The sequence below is a fragment of the Aplysia californica genome, unplaced genomic scaffold (genome assembly GCF_000002075.1).
Source record: "Aplysia californica isolate F4 #8 unplaced genomic scaffold, AplCal3.0 scaffold01074, whole genome shotgun sequence".
Taxonomy (NCBI): domain Eukaryota; kingdom Metazoa; phylum Mollusca; class Gastropoda; order Aplysiida; family Aplysiidae; genus Aplysia; species Aplysia californica.
Window position 1 is genome coordinate 186,206 of NW_004798344.1, and position 6,986 is coordinate 193,191.

A 6,986-nucleotide genomic window follows, 5' to 3' on the forward strand; every position below is an offset into this window, starting at 1 on the left:
TTCTTCTTCTTCTTCTTCTTCTTCTTCTTCTTCTTCTTCTTCTTCTTCTTCTTCTTCTTCTTCTTCTTCTTCTTCTTCTTCTCATAACAGCAGCAGCATTATCCCTTTTTAAGGAAATGAGACGATCCCATATTTTTCTCTCCCAGTATCCAACATTTTACATGTACTTTAAATAAAGTTTTGCTCAACAAATCCCACAATCATCCCCCCCCCCCCTGGACAGTATTTCCAACCTCTCTAATGGGGTAAAATATTTCTCTCCCTATCACCCACTCTTTATTGACAAAAACATAATGTGTCGAGACGCGGTGGAATCAGTCGCTCGTCAGTCTTTCTGCTATCATTTTAAAGCTTGTTCATTCGTCTGGCTTTTGATTTAAAAGAAAAAAAGCAACAAAAAATCCCAACAAACAATTACCCATGTCTCTTCAGTAAAAGTCGAGATATTTTGGACTGAAGGAGGTAGGGGCCACCTGGTTTCAGAGTTAAAATTAGTAAGAAAAAGGAAGCCAAAATGTGGCTACTTCCAAAGCTTGAGAGTCCTTGAAAACTATACATTAATTTACATTTTTAAAATGCCTTTAAACCACGTCTACACAGCGACGTGTTTTAACATGGGCATAAAAGATTGTTGGGCCAAGAAATAACAATCCGATAAAAATTGCCAAACTGGGTAAAAAATGCCGCTTTCTTCTATTTCATTCATTTGACGTGCACCTGATTTCACCACGATGCCTCGCATATTATTATTCTAAACGTCTTATAGCTAGATCTAGCTGGGCTCTTACATCAGCGTGGAAAAAGACCCGGACCTCGCATTCACAACGACATTACGAAACCCGCTTGGCTAGGTCAAGCTAGAACAAGACCGAGACGGTAGGCCTAATGAGGTCGTCTCGCTGATTGCCTATCCTCTCAACGCAGGAATGTGGTAATTTTTCTAGCTGTAAGACCTATATATAATAAACAGTATTGTATATTATAGGCTGCTGACGTTTGCTTTATTTTGATTTGTAAGCAACTACAATGTCATTATGCGCAACTGCATAAAGTCATAATAATATTATGAGCTGGCGCGCGGGACACATTAGATATTTTCAGTTTGGTAGGAATTTTGAATTATTTTTCCCGGGTGGTGGCCGTAGATCTAGCTACTGACGTTTGAAATTTTACTGAGAATGGAATAAATAAATGTTGAAATATTAACATCATTTCGCAATCTGCATTATTATGCCGACGTTTGAAATGCTATTGCATCGGGGCTGAAATGTTTCATTTTATCTGAAGCTATAAACTGACTTTCGAAATTTTACTGCTACAGGGCTGAAATGTAATATTATTTCGCAAGCGTTTGAAATTCTATTTGTAATAGAGCTAGTGATGATGATGATGATGATGATGATGATGATGATGATCATGGTGGTGGTGGTGGTGATGATGATGATAATAATAATAATAATAATAATAATAATAATAATAATAATAATAATAATGAAAATAATAATAATAACTTATTATAATCTATTGCTAACATCTGTAGAAAAACGTTGAAATTTTTTTTAAATTCTTGATTTCTCTTTAAAATATCTAGATCTATTTCAAATTCGTGTTGGCACTTTGACTTTTAAACTTTTTTTTTTCAATCGTATCAGTATTTTTTCCCATGACTGGTAACTCCATTTTTGATAACAGTGAAAACAGTTCATAACAAAGAGTGACTTAAAGAAGAAGTCTCATTTTCACTGTTAAAAAAATGGAAATACGACAAGAAAGCACTGCGGTCGCGAGTTGACAGCGAGACGCCCTTTCCAGTTTTTCGGCGTAATAAGAATGTAGTTTGGAAACCGATCCTAGCGTTCAAGACAAGACAAGAAACAGTGTACCCGCTAGCGGCGTGGCGAAACTGGAGGTCTGACTGGCAGCCTCGGTGTGCATGCGGCTATGCACGCAACGCAAGGCAAATTAAATGGTATAGAAACACACCCACCCTCTCCCCTTCTAACTATCCCCCCCTCCTCTCTCTCTATCTCTCTCTCTCTCTCTTTCTCTCTCTCTCTCTCTCTCTCTCTCTCTCTCTCACACACACACACACACACAAACGTTATAGCTTAGCACTCATTAATGTAGAACATCCGATATATTGCCTCCAATATGAATGGGCTTTAAACATGGCGTTCTTTACTAAAGTAAGTAGTAGTAAAGTACGCTATGGCTTTAAATCTATCCGCACTTGTACAAGGTGTTGGTGAGAAACATGAAACAACAGAAAAATGCAGATCTTGAATCAGGATCTAGGAGTGAACAAAACGAAAAACATGTTTTATCAATAGAAGGCCTATGACTACAATGTTGGCTGGTAAAACATAAATATAGGGAATACTTGAAGATAAAAGTTAGAGATTTTGTAGTACTGCTTGGCGTTAATCGGAAAGAAAACATAGATCTAGCCAAAGGAAAAACAAACTGAATATGTCACAAAAGACAAGCATGATTTTTACATTGATCGAGTGTCTGTAGAGCAGGAGGTGACCATTACTTTCTGGTATTATTGTAGAATTCTAAGTGAGCTGGGCATCAGTTTCACGTTGGTGTGATATACCATAAAAATGTTTTAGTTTGCTGAAAACTTGTAAGAGAATACAGAATAATTGGCTTGCAGCGCAGTTAGATATCAAAGAAGCTGTTGTGGCAATATACACTGGAGATAGATTTAGTAACTTAATAATATTAATAATAAATGTAAAGAGAAGCATGCCAGTTTGTCACAGACCCACTTTGTCACAGGCCCACCCGCCTCGACTGTGCCCTGCATGATGGAAGTTATCACTGACACTCTCAATAAGAGTAAATGAATGATTGATTGATAGTATGAATTGAATTTTATTTTTCTTCTGTTCTTAACGAAAGAACATTCCTTGTTGAAATGTTACAGAGTAATTTGCTTTCATTTGCATACAAAAAAAAAAGAAATATGAACAACACAAGCTGAATTGATAAAAAAAGGGACTGTTCTTTACAATACCAATATGAACGTGGAGAATAAAAAAAAACTTACGTTACGACTGCAGTGTTAAAGGGCTGTAATTATGACTGTCATCAATACTTAGATCTAAATACTTAAATAAAATTGTGTCAAACTGGGCAGCCCCCTGTGAAAGGTACCGTATCGAGTACCTGTCTGTTGAATAGGCCTACTTTTTCATCAAAAACGTAGTAAACTTGTGCAAGAAAGAACATTTAAAAGAGGAAAATAACAAAATAATATTTAATTTAATTTAAAAAATCAGCAACACTCATCGATTGGAAAATGCCTTTATAGTTTATATAGGTCCTACAATCCACTCTAATGTTGTGCTGCCTTTGTTGATTTGGACGAGAGCTTCGTTGCCTCCCTACTCGATCAACAGTGTTGACTTTGCTCTTGTTCTGAACGGAAAATCTTTTCAGGAAGATGTTGGAAATGCACGTGAGGGTTTTCTTAGACAAAAGAGATCTAAGTTAAAAGTGTCCACAAATCGTCTCATGATTGTAGCCAACCGAGCTCGACAAAGTTTTGAAACTGAATTTGTAAAGAAGTGAAGAGCTTCAATTGTATCATCCTCACTTGCAAACAGGTGCATATAGATGCAGCAACCATGTATAGGTCCTTTAAGCTGAGAGCTGAAGATTGTGAGCTTTATTTTATATTCATCCGTTGAAACTACACCATCATGTGTTGTTGAAATTTTAAAGAAATGACAAAGTTTTTTCTCGAAAATTGCTCATGTTTGCATTGCAGAGCAAGTCAGCGACTTCAATGTCCATACTGAACTCCGACTTCTGAAGTCACAGGTGGAGTTTTGTGTTGTTCTTGAATGAGCAACATTACGCAGTGTAGATGGGGGTACACTAGGAAAAATACTGGGAGGAACACAGCAGGAGATGGATACCAAGATTTTCTGATCGTAGGAGCACCCATTGGTCAGTGTATAGATCTACTGCAAACGCCCATATGCCTAGTCACTTCATTGTGTTTCCAGTTGTGCCTTGGTCTGCTGTCGACTGTCGACCCTCTTCTTACATTGCTTGGGGTCAGTAGTCAGTAGGAAAGGAATACACACCCTTGCGCGATCCTCTTTTACTATCATACTTTTGAGGTGCATCCATATGGAACACTTTTTTGTCATGATAGCCCCTGCAGACACATTAAAACACACTGTTTATCCGTCAGAAATTCACCTTGTAGGCCTACACATTCAAAACAAATTTATCTTTATCCTAGATCTAGTATAATGTTAGAACACAATGTGAAGAAATCTTTCTGTATAAATACCGGTACAAGAATAGGCAACAAGTGCCGGTAACAAGTGCGTTGCGTTAAATGCATGCACATGCACACTAAAGCCTACTACACACTACACACAAGGTAAGACAATAGGCTTTGCGCCTAATTGAGTAATTGAGTTTCGCGCGAACAATGCAGCGAGCGAATGACACGCGAGAACCCAGCCTCACAGATTCCTGCCTGTCGGGACGCACGGTTTCTTGTACGCTAAGATTCCGATAAAGCCGACAACTCCGAACCGAGTTTAAAGCCGCCTGCAGTCGGCCAGCTCTATGTGGGGCAAGTTGGAAGTCATACGGGAATTTTTATACCTATCGGCGCTTACTGAGTAAGTCTCCGAAATCGGCGTTCTCTATGTTTTCGCCCTTACAATTGTAATATTGTTATTACCCCAGCAGACCCAAGAGCACAATTCTGAAAAAAAAAAATTCTCGGCGTCCCGGCAAGCATACACTGCAAAAACTACGGGTTGCAAGCTCTAAAACAGAGACAGACAGGATCTCTCGCTGGTTTTCCCCAAGTACCCGTGCAAATAAAATAATAGACCTCGAGTTTGGGAAGTATAGGGGGCGTGGAAAGGAACTGGCCACCCTACCGCAATATACCCAAGGCCCAGGAAATCCCCAAATGTCCGGATCGGATGCGGGAACAACTTTTTTTGTGCTCATGCCTACTTGGGTGAAGTTAGGGAAACCCATGTAAAATGCCTTTCCTTTGGACAAATGTTTTTTTTTTTAGATAAGTGTTTTATGGCGCTCTCAACTGCACATGGCCATAATATGAGCGTGCGGGACACATTAATTAATTAAATATTTTCAGTTGGTAGGGAATTTTGAATTTTGATTGGGTAGCGGCCGAAGCCTACTCTTATCGATTTTGGACCATTAAGGGATCTTTACCTGGCGCAATTAGCACACGGGACCTCCGAGATTTTTCGCCCTTATCCAAGAAGGCAAGATGTAGTTCTTTCCTTCCAAAAGATCAGGAGTGTGGCTGAAAGACAGCAGTAAGAAGCAGCCAAGGAGTAGCAGCGCAGTAGAAAGGTTACAGAAAGAATCAGGCGCCCAGAGGAGGGGGCAAAGGAGGTGATGGGGTGGGATAAGAAAGAGGAGACGAAATCAGACGACAGAACATTGTTAAAGAGCAGGATAGGATGTGAAGGGAGATAGTTTTGGAGAAGAAAATTTTCAGTCCCCCCCCCCCCCCCCGGGTTCGAACCTGGGACCTAATGAATGAGAGGTTAACACCTTAATCTTTAGACCACGAGAGCCCATAGTTAATAGAACCCCTGACTGGATTCGAACCGAAGACCATAATAATAATAACAATAATAATAATAATAATAATAGATCTATTAATAATAATAATAATAATAATAATAAAAATAATAATAATAATAATAATAATAATAATAATAATAATAATAATAATAATAATAATAATAATAATAATAATAATAGGTTGCATAATCTGTATAGCGTAAATTCCCGCTCAACAGTACGCTGTATGTGCTTTACGATCTGTTAAAACAAATATGTAGGCCTATACTATATTTTCTATTACCACAGCAGACCTGATAGCATTCTGAAACAACCTTAGTAGTAGTATAGTATAAGGTTTTACGGCGCTCGCAACTGCTAAGGTCATATGAGCGCGCGAAACACAAGTTGTTCACCTCTGCGAAAGTTCACTTCACGACTGGCTAACTAATTTACTTTAAAATGCTAAAAACTTAAAATATTCAAATTCGGTGTAAATACATTTGTGATCTAAAACAACTTTTAAGTAACAATTAAAATTTTTAATAATATCAAATTCACTGTACACCTCGCCATAAAGGCTTTAAAATCCTGGGCTCATGACGCAAGCTGCCATTTTACAGGTGCCAAACACTAAAATCCAGAAAGACATTTCGCTGCCTATGTTCGAGAACCCATTCCCACCTGAGTGAAGTGAGAAAATTTGTGCAAAGTGGCTTTCGCGAGGACACAACGTCTGGTCTGAGGCTCAAACACCTGAACCCACAACCTACGATTAAGAGTTGGGTACCTTAACCACTAGACTACCGACACCACTTTTGGTAAGAGTTTTACGGTGCTCGCAACTGCATAAGGTCATACGACTACCCAGGACACAAGTTGGCTGTTTTTACGTGAGGCATTTTCACTTAAGATAGAATTATTTTAGAATTTTGCCCATATGACGGCCGAAGTCTACTCTCATCGATATTAGTACCAGCATAATTATTCAATGCATTTTAGTACCATGTATGTAATGACCCGAGAGCACAACTCCACCCAGAAGAGCAAAAAACAAAACAAAAACAAAAACAAAAACAAAAAAAACCATGCTCGGCTTCGTGGCAAGCATACACAGCAAACTACGGATTACACGCTCTCAAACACAAACAAACAGACAGGATCTCTCGCTGGTTTTTCCCAGGTACCCGAGATTACATGGTTGAAGTTGGGGGAAATTCCACGTAAAATAGCTTTCCTTTGAGCACAAAGTAGACGGGCGACATAATAGAACAGATGAGGAAGAAAGGGAGATAGCAGGACACCACACAATCATCAGGGTGCAGGAAAAGGGGATAGAAAGGGGAGAAGGAAGAAAGGAACGATTATCAGGAAAGGAAAGACCTCGCTATAAATCAGACAGC